This window comes from Pleurodeles waltl, chromosome 6 (assembly GCF_031143425.1).
Source record: "Pleurodeles waltl isolate 20211129_DDA chromosome 6, aPleWal1.hap1.20221129, whole genome shotgun sequence".
Classification (NCBI taxonomy): Eukaryota; Metazoa; Chordata; class Amphibia; order Caudata; family Salamandridae; genus Pleurodeles; species Pleurodeles waltl.
Window position 1 is genome coordinate 147421087 of NC_090445.1, and position 15284 is coordinate 147436370.

Below are 15284 nucleotides of genomic sequence, written 5' to 3' on the forward strand. Positions count from 1 at the left end.
AAGCGGAAGACTCCTGCGAGAACGAGATCCGCCTGCTGACGACGGATCCGAGCTAACACCCTGGGAATCATCAAAAAGGGAGGAAAAGCATCCCCCTGGTCAAGAGACCAATCCTGAAGGAATGCGTCCGTCGCTAGTGCTTCCGGATCAGGCCTCCACCTGACAAACCTGTTCATTTGCCGATTGAGATGGGAAACAAAGAGATCTATCGAAAATGGCCCCCACCGAGCATAGAGGGCTCGAAAGACTTTGGGGTGAAGCCTCCAGTCGCTGAAATCTCGAAGGTGTTGAGAATGCCAATCCGTGACAGAATTGCTGCTCCCAAGCAGATACTCCGCAACCACCGATATCCCATGTTGCAGGCAAAAATGCAAAAAATCCTTGGCAATCTCCGCTAGAATGCGAGATCGGGTCCCTCCCAAAATGTTGACAAATCTCACCGCTGAGATATTGTCCATTCGAATCTTTTATCAATTAAGATAAAAGACACCCAGATTTAGACCAAAAGATAACTTAAAAATTAAAGTATGGATTCCAATTAATGTTCTTCTCGGGCTAACCTGCTTTTTTACAGCTAATTACATTTTATGGTTCCAACGCACATAAATATTAAGCTACAATTTGGTTGTATGCCTAATGTTTTTATGAATCATTTTTGGGCTTGTCGAAACTGGTGTAGCGATGACAGCTCACCAACCACATGTACAAAATACTAATGATAAAAGAAGAAATTAAAATCAAATTAAAGTAAACCAAATGCAGGCATTTAAATGGAAGAGAAAGTCTATGTAGAATGCCTAAGCGAACACTGGATGTCAGATCTGAGCTGAGATGTCAGCTTAGGAGCTTTTCAGTGCAGGTACTCGAGCACTCGAATTCATCCTTTCCCCACATTCCATGTCATCTCCACAAAGATAAATATTTCCCCACCACCCATTTCTTGAAATACTTCCCCACCACCAATGTCCATGAGGGTCACTGCATGGTGACGGCCAGGGTGGCCAGTATGAAGAAGAGTAACCTTGCTACTGCAGACACTAAGGCCCTCATTTTGGCTTTGGCGGTCTGAGAATGTATAGGGCCTGGATATAAAGACTGCCAAATTAGATGTCACCTATGGATTTCTGCCCATAAACAGGTAGAAATTCGACCCTATCGGCCTGACGGATGGCGGGTAAGAGGCGCTTCACCGCCAGCACTGCCACGCCAGAAGGACTATTCCCACCACATTACGAGCACAAATATAGCACTGTGGTCCTTGCACAGTGGTGTGGCATTGACGGTGGAACCGCCGACACCCACCCTCTCCCGGACGACCACCTCGACGAGGGCTGCTGTGCAGCCCAGACATGTAGGTGGACCAACCGGAAGGGAGGGTGCATGTGTGTGGTTTGTACGTGTATGTGTGCGAGTATGTGTGTGTGTCGAAATGGGTGTGCATGTGTGTGGGTGGGACTGTATGTGTGCGTGGTGGGTGTGTGTATGAATGAGGAGGGTGGGGGTGTGTATAAATGTCCCTACTCCATGGAAGCCGATCGAAAGGGAGTAGCGTATACTCTGCTTTGCAAGAATGAGAATGTATAGGGCCTGGATATGAAGAGACAAACTTATTGAGGTGATTGGAGATACGCACTAAGAAGGTTTTGATATACAATACAGAGCTATTTGAGAACTTGAATAAAGTAGGGATGAGAACTGGCCTAGAATTCGATCTATATGGAAGTTCTATTGTACAGCCCCAATGAAGTAATTGGGTTACTTCCCAGACGAAACATGTGTTGGCTGGAGTTTGATCTGAAGAAGAATAAGCAAATAAAACTGTGAAGATCACACCAAATTACGTTATTGGACATAGTTGGACGTGTGCCTTATTATGTATTATAGGTGTTGCATAAGGCGTACCCACAAAACACATATTGCTTTTCGAAGCTGCCCCAGATTTATAAGAAATCCTAAACCTGAGGCAGTGCTAAAAAAACTGAGTGGCGCAAATGGGGATAAAATACTTTTATTTCTCCTTGTTTTATTTCCTCTTTACATGTGTGCTGCATTCTGCAGCACACCTAGAAGGAGCAAATCACCATTAATGATTGTTTATGTGCTGGAAGGTGGCGCAAGGTGGCTGCATTGGTGCTAGGCAGCTGATTTAGCTCCAGTGCAGGGGGAAACAGAGGGATGTGCCATATTCTTGTAAATACAGCACATCCCTGCTTTTTGGAAATGACGCAGCTCAGTGCAGCAATATTGCTTGTTGCACCACACTGCATAATTTCCTACTAATTAAGGCCCTATTTGCTCAATTTCTCAAAAATTTTTGCAGGGTTCTGGTTGTTTGGGGTGTACCAAACACCGTGACAAAACCCGGAAACTATATGTGAATAGTCTACTTGTCTGCATTTTAGGTTCATTAGAAAAGGGGGTGCATGGAAATACCATGTTTAGTCTGGAAATTAGTTACATGTAGATTTGAGGGGTAGCAGCGAATTGCCACATTCATTGCAGTACAATATCATCAGCTCAACACAAGTTTCACTTTGTGCTTTTTCCCTATGGGCCTGTGGTGGCACAATACTCTACTCATCTTTTCCCAAAACTGTTAGTGATAGAAAACATGCTTTACGTACAGTCATCAAATGCACATCCATTGTGTTGCTTGTCTCAAATAAATACAGACTGCATTTCCCTCAATTTGAGTCTTCTCAATTAATGTATATTCTACCTCTCTGCCTCCTGGTATTTTTTGGTCCGGGTGGAACAGAAAAGAACTGTTAATGCATAACCCTCATAACAAGTGGCCAGTGTCCAACGATATTACCACATGTGGGTTTCAGTATTCGTCAATAGATTAAAAATGAATCCACCGAAGATTGCTATGGAATAGGGCATAACAAGCAGAAATTTGGGCTACTGCATAGATTCCTGCATATAAACAATAATTCCTAAAAAAATTCCTGGACGAAAATTCTCAAGGGTTGACCTGGAGGCTATTTCCCCACAAATCAATGCAGTTACTGTGTGTGGTTTTACAACATGTGGTGATGCTGTGGGGATGCTCATACTGTTTTGACCAGACACCCATGGTTTTGGTGTATCGTGATGATTCTCATCATTTATGGCCATGTTATCCTCTTAAAAATGTGATTGGATTGATGCATCATTCTCTTCTTGTGGAAGAAACAGTTCTTGCTCACAGGAGTCAGTTATTCTTAAAAGCTCCTAAAAAGAATTTTAAGGGACAAGGGCAAATGATGCCTTCTCTCCAATAATAATTGTATCACAATTAACCGGTGCCCTCGCGATTAGGCTCAAAGGCTGTGCAAAGGTTTTACACTAATTAAATTTTCCGAAGTTCATGATTTTTCCACCTCAAGGAGTTTATGAAATTTCCTGGATTGGGTTTAACTTCACCTGTGCAAAGTTTTCCGCAGATTATGAGAAAAATTTTTACTTCACTGAGTGATCATTTCACTTTGATCGAAACCAGCCTAGTTCAAAAATGAATGCCACGTTATTTTTCACATCATAAATTGTAGATCACGAGTTTCATGCAGTGAGTGATAGTTTTCCCAAAAATTACAACTTCGAGCACGTCTAGATTACTCCTTATAAAGTATCAGTCTTTAGCGCTGCCAAGGATTGATATTAACTTATGATGACTGCCCCTCCCATGGCTCAAGGATGGCTGCGTTGTGGGAGTGATTGTTTATGTGAAGGAAGGGACAGCGTACTGCACATAAACAATCATTAATGGCGATTTGTTCCTTCTATATGTGCTGCAGGACGCAGCACACAAAGAAAGAGCGAAAAACGAGGCTAAATAAAAGTATTTCTCCTCACTGCGCCACTCTAAAGCCACCTCTGGGGAGGCGTTAGTTTCTGAAACTGCTTCACGTTTACAAAAAGTGGCTTAACGCCACCTTGTAAATATGGAGCAGGGCACAGCGCCACCAGAGCATTGAAAAAAGTGATACTGCGGTGGCTTAAGGGCCTCATAAATGAGGCCCATAATTTAGTAAATGAGGCTCAGTTTTAGTCCTGCCCTCTTTACGGAATGGAAGGAGCCTTGGTTACTGCAATGGATGATTAATCAGGCTCATCAAGTAGTTCTTGTACTTCTTGACCCATCTACTGTCCTTGATACTGTTAATCATGGCAGCCCACTCAGCAGACTATCAGAATTAGGAGTAAAGGGAGGAGCTTGCAGTGGCTGACTTCTGTTTTTTGGACAGAAGAACTCAAGCAGTTCATCTCCCTTTCACTCCTCCTTTAGAGCAGTTAAGCAGGGAGTACCAGAGGGCTCTTCCTTAAGCCTGATATTATTTAATGTGTATTTAAGACCACTGGCTAAGCTTATTAGATCCCACAGATCAAAGTTAGTGAATTATGCCAATGATACACAACGAATTTTAACACTAGACTGTACCTCACACTCTCCAATGGCATCCTTCCATGACTGCATGCAAGATATCTTGTAGTGGCTTAAAGCTAAATCCCTTAAGTTAAACAGGGATAAGATAAAGGTAATGAGCTACTTTTCAGGCTCCCCTCTGTAACTTCTTGCAGCAGAATTTTGTCCATGAGAAAATGACTTGGCCCCGATTACTGCGGGGTTAGTTCAGAATTTGGAAGTTTACATGAACAATGGTTTATCTCTCTCCATTCATGTTTACAAATGATCTTCCACTTAGTTTGGATTACTGAAGGTACTGTGTAAAAGATTGCCTCTTGTGGTGGAAAGCATCATTCTAAGCAGACTTGACTATGGCAACGCCTTGTTTTCAGGCAGACCTAACTATCTTGTTCAGCATCTACATCACATACAGGCAGCAGCGGCGACACTTGCACTTTCTCTGCCTCAACACTCTTCTACCTCAGCAGCCCTGTACTCTCTCCACTGACTCCCCATAGCCAAATGAATGAAGTTCAAATCTCTCTGCAAACACATAGAGCTTTCCGCCATGCTGGGCCTCATCCACTTCGACACAAACTACAACCCAATATCTCTTCTAGATTGCGTCATTCAGGGAATGGTAACTATCTGGAGGTCTCCTGCTTGTGGCAGAGCTTGTGGAATGGCCTAACAGTCTCCCGTCGCTCTATCAACAATCGTTATGCCTTTAGGAAGGCCTTGAAGAGCTCTGTCTGCAAGCTGTTGGATTTGCATACGCCTGGACCAGGAATATGATAACTGGCGCCAAGATGCCTTTTTTTAGGCAGCAGTATTTGCGCTTTGCAAATGTCGTTAATGATGATATTAAATGTGTTCTGGCTTAACAGATTGCAAATGTTGAATTTTACCATATCTTATGAAGTCAAAGCATCTGGGGGGAGAGCTTTATTTTCCTAGTAAATCTCAGGTAATTTTAATAATGGCGAGACAACTGTGTCGGTTAAATGCTGGCTGGAAAGAACTGTGCATTGTTTCGTCACAGTATCGACACATAAAGTAACATAGAGGGTTAGTTTATCCTGCAAAGCACATTGTGCAAATTGCACATTATGATGTTGTGTAGTAGGTAAGTGTGCCCCTGATTTTGAAACAGAAATCCTTTTATTACTTGCAGTTCATAAATTGAAATCCTTCTAATGAAGCACAATGAGCAAAGAACCGGCATCAAGGACCTGCATGGAAACTGCAAGACCTGGGTTATTGCTTTTTTGTCTATCCGTTATTATAGTCTACTAAAAAGAGTTTCTTTGAGTAGTAATGAAGGGCAACACCAAGCATTGTGTTACATTAAAATCCTGACTGTGTTTCTCCTGGTCACATAATCTTAGCATATAATCCCTAACAGTAAAAACTACGTGTGACTCCTACACCCTCAAACCATCTCTGTCTGCACATTGATTTACACCATACAGTTGTGTGATTTATTGTCATAGTATAATGTGTGTGATGTAACGACCTCAGGCACCCTACACTAGGATGAGTAGTACTACAAAAGTATTAAATGAAAAAAATGATCAAGTGCTATTTAAATTGTTATTCTTGTAAGTACTCATACATATTGATACATCTAGCATTCTTACACTGCATCCATATCACTTATGTATAGGGTCAGCAAAACAAACTTCCGATCTCTAAAGCACTTACGTTTCTCTTAACTACCTGTACAGCGATAAACTGCAAGCCTTTGTTTCCCCGTTGCATTGGCATCTAGGTATTAGCTTGAAAATAGCTCCCAGCCAGGATTCTACTTCAACAAAAGGAGGGCTAATGGCCCTTTATATTGTCCTTTTTTGGGGGAAAAGCTGCAAGAGAAAATAAAAAAAAAACTCACCGCCTGCATGTTGCTGCTCTAAACAGAGAATGAATGGTGTCCAGTGTTGGCAAATTACACCAAGACCAATTCACCTTATTTCACTGGGGCCAGGGGGCTACCCAACCCAATTGAACAATAGCTGCCAGATCGGGGATTGGGTTGGCAAAGTCGGGGCAGGCCCTTGTGCAAGTCATTGGTGTCAGATCGTCAGAGGTCGTGATATACATATACACTACAGTCCGAATCCAAGGATTCCTGGGTCTACATAGGGTCTGCTTGGTACCGTCTTCAGCCAGCCCCTGTCAAAGGGCTCAATTGTTGCCAGCCGAGCCCGTAATCAGTAGTCCTGCCATGCTGTCACTCTGAGTGACAGAGCGGTTCTTTTGGGTACCTTGATGGCTTAGCCACACATAGGCTACTGAAAGCCACAAGTGGATAAGAGGGAGGTTTGAATGGAAGTTTAAGAGGTTTACCCCAACAGTGTGTGAAGCTAGCCCCAACACATGACACTTACCATTTGAAGCCTCTGCTACGCACATTGATCATCATGGACTTCAAATGTTAGGTATGGCATATCAGATGACAATGATAGGGAGGTTGACAGGCACTGCAAGCATATGCACAGTGATGGGGAGGTTATAATGTATCTACTGATAGAGCGTTCCGTACCTAATAATTTACCTGTATCTGGACGCTCTTAGGTCGATGAATCTTTTGACCAAGTGGGGCACTCTTCACCCGAGAATAATCAATCAAATCAACAATCAATAATCAATAACGAACATAAGCAATACCCTGATCAACATAACACTTAACAATCAATCCAGAAAACATTTCGGCGAAACCATGACCTTTCGGTCATGAATAACCACACCAGTTTATTCAAAGTTAATGCATTTATTTCCCTATATTAACAAAGCTAGCACAATATAAATGTGTCTCAACACCAAATGATATATTTAAATGAACATTAATAGCTGTCCATAACGGCGAAACAGATGCAATCTATGCAGCATTTGAATAATAATGCCTTCGATAATAGCAACACAAACCACTAAAACTATAATCTGTAATGAGCTAATTGCATACATTTAGTCAGCATAACAAGGTCTCAAATTGCATCGTGCATCGAATGAATCCTCATCTAACCTCAAATTAGCATCAGCATGTGGGTCTTCATGCAAAAACAATTTAGCAACATTAATTTAGAAAACTCCTAACTAGGGCTCTTATCAAAAATCAGCAGTTGGTTACCTAAAAAGAAAACACAATGCAATTGTACAATTTCCTTTCATATTTACCAAATTCAATCAGCATTCAAGGAAGTCTTTGTCTCACAGGTACCGATTTCGAACAGCATGGGACGGGGCAAAGGGGCAGGGTGGACGGGGCAATTGCCTCACAGCGGCAAGATAAAACTACTACTTCATGCAAAGGAGCAAATCAAAGTTAAAGTCTCTAGGGCGAGAATTACTTAAAAGTCTCTAGAAGACGGCAAAATGACGAAGTCAGCAAGATGGGCCATAATGGCCAATGTCCTGCAAAATGGCGGGTATAGGGGCGATGTCTCTCGTAATGTCTCTCAAATGGCGGGCACTGGCTGCAAATGGCTGTAATGGCTACTTTCTTCTTGTGCACCTGGTTTAAATAGACAACAGTTCAAATCCAGTAGGGTCTTCCATTGGAGGGTTCATAGGTTGGCTTCAAATTGTCCAATCAAAAACAACAGTTCTCAAGCTTTTACCTAAGCATACATTATCCTTGGAGTCGGGAACGTAAGTTGCAACATATTTTACCAATTAACTCACTTTCAGAGCTTCCATTGTCCGCACCTGCAGATTGACCTTGGAGCAAAGAAGAAGATGCCAGGCTGGCACGAAACCTTAAGATAAGCATGTGAACCGATCTCACTGGAAAAGTACAGCTTCAAGCAAGAATACACGTTTATTAGCACATTGGAAAAATACGAGCATCTAAATCGTGAGACAAGGCAACTAGGCCAAAGCCTCCACTAAAGTTATGCTAAACTAAAACATTTCAAACAAGCAAATCATAGCACACGTTTACGATTATGTCGGATTAGTGCAATTCTAATACATCATGTTATATAAAGCACGCTTATAAATGTTGGCAAACTACTATTTGTCCCCGTACAATCTTTATTAGTTCGGTTAAAGTCACACTTGATTATTGCAGCACTACGTTTATGCACTAATAAATGTACAACCTTCATTTCTGCGTCATCAATCCCTCCTCTGATGACTACTTGTCATCACACAACTAATCCCACAAATTTTATTCCATTAAAATTCTGTCAGTTCTCTTTGCCTTTTAGTTCCCCTTGTCCTTGCTTTGTACTCTTCTGCCATTCTTTTCATCATTTTCTCTTCCTTCCTTCTTTTAATTCTTGCCATGATCATTAATATTCCTCCTTTTATTCCCCAAATCCCAAAGATGCAAATCAGTACTATTAATATTCCCTGTATTATTTTTAGCAATATTCCATTCCAAATGCCACCAAGCCAATTTCCCACTGAAGCAAGTCCCTTTCCAACATTCTCCCACACTCCTGGTTCTTTCAATTCCTTCAAATCTGCACTCTCTTTTGTTAGATTAGCAAGCATTGTTTTAATCTTTGCACTGTTGTCTGGAATATACGTACAACATTGGCGCGCACCAAGCATTTTGCAAACGCCGCCATCCTTTGCTAAAAGAATGTCTAAGGCAAGCCTATTTTGAAGAGTCATAGCTCTTTCTGCTGCAAGTTCAGCATCTATCAGGATTATAGCACCTGAAAACTTTGTCAACATGTTATCCACTATAGTAGACAACTTTCTTATTGTGATAGAATTCAACACAACTCCCAATGAAGGAATCATGGCTCCAAATATATCTCCTACCACAGCAGCTGCGGTCTCTCTTTTCTGGATACGATGGGATCCAGATGTCTTTGGAATCATCGATAGGTCATCCAGTTGATAAACCTTTGGGAACACTATACCCAAATAACATCTCCCCCACCATCCCTTTGGAAGACGATAATAGGCATTATGCCCACAAATGTAATATACACCTGGTATGACAGGATCAAGTCCGTTCAGCATGAATGTCCATTTGGCCTTAAAGATAAACGTATGTTTACATTCACTCGCTCCTACAAAAATGTTATCATAATAAGATTCACCTCTATATATACAAAATTTCCCTACATGCCAAGCATCTAAAGCTATTCTCCCTTGTGTCTTTATTGCAGCAAAAGCATAATTATCTACTGAAGTCCTCTTATGTAGCTCCTTTTCTAATTTCGCATTCATTTGTGCCCTTCTATCATCTGTGCGATCTAAAAAGCTTATTTCTACTGCAGATAGCGAGCAGGTAAGATTTTCCCTATGTGCGTGAGCTGTTTCAAAAGGTTGCATTTGCTCGAAAAATTCCCTCATTATTTTAGCATCCCAATCTTTAGCAATCTGGCTTAGCTGCGTTATTATAGGAACATATGCAAAGGTAACATCATAATTTGAGTAAAAATACTGTATGTTAGTCTGACCATAAAATCTAGAAGTTACTATACTACATGTAATCCCATATGTAAGAGGCATGTGATGATAAGTCACCCCTTCCGTTACCGATGTCGGTATCTGTGTACACACATAACAATCTTTCGCATCCATAGTCTCAACATATTCTGTTAGCAAGCGATAGAAAACATTATACGAAAGTTCTTTCTTATCATGCAAGTGTCTCTCATCTAATTCTAGTCTCTTCAATGCAGTTAGTTCAGTGACAGTAACAGGAGCATAGGTAGAAGCATCTATTCTTTCATTCTCACCTTTACCATGCATTGCAAGCACTATTGCCATTATTATTAGTACACATGCAATTATCAAGCCTATACACGCATATTTACAATATTTCATTCTACTGTTTTGTGTAGCGTACCTAGTCATGATCTGTATAGAATCAGAGAGCTAGAAGCACCTGTAAAAAGAAACGAGCGAGCAATCAGTTACAAAGCTGAACGAGCGCAATGTTCACACAGTTCTCTTCAGAAGCCCAGTCACTTATCGGTTAGCAGCATTTGTCTCAATTCGGCAATAACTCAGAACTCAGTCTCTTTCAGTTAGCAATGTTGTCTCAAATCGGGTTTAAGAGTCAATCAGGTTATCAAAGTCTTATCAAGTTAGCAAATGTCTCATCCGGTTTAGCAATGTCTCAGCTGGTTGTATCACATTAGATTATAGCAAGCAATGTCATTTACCGTATTTTCAATCAACAGTGTCCATAAAACTTTTCTTTTCTATTGGTATCTCTTCTTCTTCGTTCTCGGGGCTAAGAGATACAAATTCGTCAGTCCAATCGTCATTTACTACATATGCCCATTCTGGACCGGAATATCTCCTGTTTGGTATCCTTTTCCTTTTCAATTTTGCCTCTCTCTTTGATTCTGCCTCACTGGTACTTTCCTCTTTGGTCAAGTCTTTTTCTTCACTTGACGTTGGTACCACGACAGACACTTCCTTTCTTTTCTCTTTCACTCTTGGCCCTTCGTCATTCAATTTTTCTCTAGTTCTTAGTTTTACTGGCGATATACTTTGTCTTTTCTTTGCACTGTGTCCACTTGATGGACCTGCGATCTCTTCTGAAGAAGTTTGAGCAGTTTCGTTCTGTTCTCCCTTGTCCCCTTGTTCTGGGGAGTCAATCACGTTTTCCTTTTCTTTTTCTGTACCGTCTGCTTCTGGGAAAGCCCTCCTCTGATCAGGCTCTCCTGCTTTTTCACCTCTTTCGAGCCCTTTGTCACCGTTACTCTCTTCAGGCTCTTTGTCACTTTCAGCTGCTTCAGGCTCTTTGTTACCTTCAGCTGCTTCGTCGCTGTCTGAGGTTTCTCCTTGGTCTTCCCCAAGAGAATCAGTTTCGTCCTCAGAGAATATTTCTCTCTCCTCTATGTCTGCCTGTTCGCTTCCAGTTCTGTTTTGCTCTGTCTCAGCGCTCGGCACTTTATTATCAGGTACTGGCAGTTTCAGCGCTTCAACTTCCTCATCTGTGGGACACAACACTTTCTTTGTATGACTGGCGTGAATCCAGTTGGGAACCCCCGCACACTTCACAGCGGTAGTTGTCGTCAGGATCACTTGGAAAGGGCCTTTCCAACGGGGTTCCAGACACGACTTCCTCACGTGCTTCTTTATCACGACCCAGTCACCTGCTTTCAGTGTGTGTCCTGGACCTTGGATCGGTGGCAAGGTGGTTGCTTCCACCTGGTGAGAGAAAGAGCGAACCACGTCAGCCAGACCTTTGCAGTAGTCTAACACCATATCATCTGTAATATTCAAAAGCGCGTTTGCGGGAACTGCAGGAAGTCTCATGGCCCTGCCCATGAGAATTTCGTGCGGAGACAATCCAGTCTTTCTGTCAGGGGTGTTTCTCATTGACATTAACACCAAGGGCAATGCGTCAGGCCATTTCAAATTTGTCGATGCACATATTTTCGCCATTCTTGATTTCAGTGTACCATTCATTTGCTCCACCAGTCCTGAGGCTTCAGGGCGATAGCTACAATGCAGTTTTTGCTCAATGTTCAGCGCTGCGCAAAGTAACTTTATCACCTCGTTATTGAAGTGACTTCCCCTATCTGATTCTAAAGAGATCGGGAATCCGAAACGTGGTATCAACTCCCTCAACAATAGTTTTGCAACTGTAAGGCTGTCATTTCTACGTGTAGGGTATGCTTCAATCCAGTGACTAAAAATGCACACAATCACCAACACATACTTCAGACCTCCATGCACAGGCATCTCAATGAAGTCCATCTGCATTCTGCTGAACGGGCCACTCGCCCTGCCAATGTGGCTTGCGTTCACAACTGTTCCCTTTCCTGGGTTCATCTGCTGGCAAATGACACAACGATGGCAAACTGCTTCTGCAGCTTGACGAAATCTGGGGTTAAACCAATCAGTTTTGAACAATCTTATCATGGCATCTCTCCCTAGGTGAGCCTGCCCATGATAGAACCGCGCTAGCTGCGATAAGAGACAATTTGGTAAAACATATTTTCCCTCATTTGAAACCCATAACTCATCTGGTCTCTTGGTGCATTGTGACTTAATCCAGGAAACTCTTTCATCCTCTCTGACGCTATTCTGTAATGCTTTTAGTTCGTCCATTGTATCCACGACCTTTAAGGCAAATGCTTCAGCTGGTTCGAGTTCTGGCTCACTTATCGAATTCCATTCATCCCTGAGCAATATACAGTTCAAGGCACAATATCTTGCGACTTGATCCGCATATGCATTTCCCAGGGAAACATAGTCCTGTCCTTTTGTATGAGCACTACACTTTACCACTGCAATTTCGGCTGGCATTTGAATTGCGTGTAACAATTCCCTTATTCTCTCCCCGTTTTTCACTGGGGACCCTGAAGAAGTCAGGAAACCTCTCTGTGACCATAGTTGCCCAAAGTCGTGCACAATTCCAAACCCATACTGACTATCAGTGTAAATGGTAACCTTCATCAATGTAGACAGTTGGCATGCTCTTGTAAGGGCTACAAGCTCTGCTACTTGTGCAGAATAGACTCCTTGAAGCCATGACGCTTCCAAGACACCTGTTACAGTACATACAGCATATCCTGCTTTCAAAATTCCCATTGCATCTCTTAAACATGACCCATCAACAAAAATAATTTGGTCATTTTCATCAAGCTTAGTATCCTTAATGTCAGGTCGGGGTTTTGTGCAAAATTCAGTCACCTGAAGGCAGTCATGCTCGACGTCTTCAGCGTTCTCAATTTCAGCATTTTCTCCGGGAAGCAAGGTTGCTGGATTCAACTTAGTGCACCTTTTCAGCTGCACATTCGGTGAGCCCAGAATTATTGTTTCATACCTTGTGAGTCTTGCTCCAGTCATGTGTTGAGTTCGGGAGCGGGTCAAAAGTATCTCAACTGAGTGAGGGACCATGACTGTTAATGGGTGTCCCATCACTATTCCTTCACTCTGAGTGAGGCTGATACCAACTGCTGCTACGGCGCGCAAACACCCTGGAAGTGCTGCTGCGACCGGATCCAAAGTAGCTGAAAAATACGCTACTGGTCTGTTTACGCCACCATGGGCTTGGGTCAAGACAGACAAAGAACATGCATCACGTTCATGACAAAACAATGTGAAAGGCTTTGTGTAATCAGGCATACCTAAAGCTGGAGCCCTGCACATGCATTCTTTCAATTCAATAAAAGCATCCATCTCATCTCCTTTCAGCTCAATTTCATCCAATGCATCCTTCTGGGTCAGTTTCAGTAAAGGCTTTGCTAGAGTCGAGAAGTTGGGAATCCACTGGCGACAGTAGCTCACCATTCCCAAAAACTTCCTCACCTCCCTCCTTGTCTTTGGTGGACTCATTTGAAGTACACTTGTTATTCTTTCCTTCATTATTCTCCGTGACCCTTTCTCTATTTGGTGACCCAAGTATTTCACTTTCTTCTGACAGAACTGCAACTTGGAAGGAGACACCTTGTGTCCATTCCTTCCCAAATGGTTCAGTAGAGCAATGGTGTCGGCTGTGCAGCCACTTTCTGTCTTAGATGCAATCAGTAAGTCATCAATGTACTGTACTAGGGTTGACTCGAATGGCAATTCTAACGCTTCCAAGTCTTTCTTTAGAATCTGATTGAAAATTGACGGTGACTCAGAAAACCCTTGAGGAATTCGACACCAACTGTAAACTCTGTCTAAGAATTTTAAACAAAAGAAAAATTGGCTGTCCTCATGAAGAGGCACCGAAAAGAATGCTTGTGACAAGTCGATGACTGAGAACCACTCGGCATCGCAAGGGACTTGAAACATTATCACAGCTGGATTCGGTACTACAGGGCAACATTTAATTATGATGTCATTTATTTTCCTCAAGTCCTGCACGATTCGGACCTTTCCACTCGGCTTTATTAGTCCCATGATTGGTGAATTACATGGACTGCTTAACACTTCTTTCAGTACTCCCAGTTTTACAAACTCGTCAATGAGTTGGGCGACTTTCATGAGGGTGTCTTGTGCCATGTGGTATTGTGGGGTCTGGGGAAAGGTTACATTGGGTTTTATGGTCACTTTCACTGGTTCCACTCCTTTCACCAATCCCACCTCTTTTCCTGTCATATCCCACACTTCCTTTCCGACTGTTTCCCGTAATTCAGCTGGAATATCTTCTTCAGTTATCATCGGAAAAAGGTTAATCAGAGGATATTCTTCATCGACAGTTTCCATCTCATCCCCTTCTACACTGTCCTCTTCTTCCCCATCACTGCTCGTCTGAATTCTAATTCCATCGTTCGAACACATAATCGAACATCCCAATTTGCACAATAGGTCTCTCCCTAACAGTGCTATCGGGCTTGAGTCACATACCACAAAATTATGTAACCCTTGATAGTTACCAATACTGACTGACACTGGGTCTGTTATTGGGTTCGTCAGGTGCCTGTTTGCTACTCCCACTACTTGAACTGTCCTCCCTGAGAGTGGCAAATTTGGCACTTCAATGCTCCTAACAGTTGAACGTGTGGCTCCTGTGTCAACTAAGAATGAAACACGATGACCCATGACTCTTCCCTCTACATATGGACCCTTTTGATCAACTTACAAGGATGCTGCAAGCACACAATTTCCCTCCTCATCTGAACTTTCACTCTCCCATACATTGTTTATTCCACTCTCACTGTGTAATGGAAACTGTTGTACTGTGCCATTTGTATTCATCACCTGACTCGAGACCTGTGGAGGAACCATCGCTTGCTGCTGATTCATTGGTGCCAAAGGTATTTGCATTTGCTGATTAGGTACCATGGGAAACTGCTGTTGCATTGGCTGCATTTGCGTCATCTGCATACGGGGCATCTGCATCTGCTGCGGCTGCATTGGCTGTAATCCCTGCAGCTGATTTATGGTCTGAAAATTTGGGTTTGGACCTCTCATTTTCGGTCCCCTCATTGTCTGGAATGCATTGACATCATTGTTTTGCTGACCAACACCTGCACCT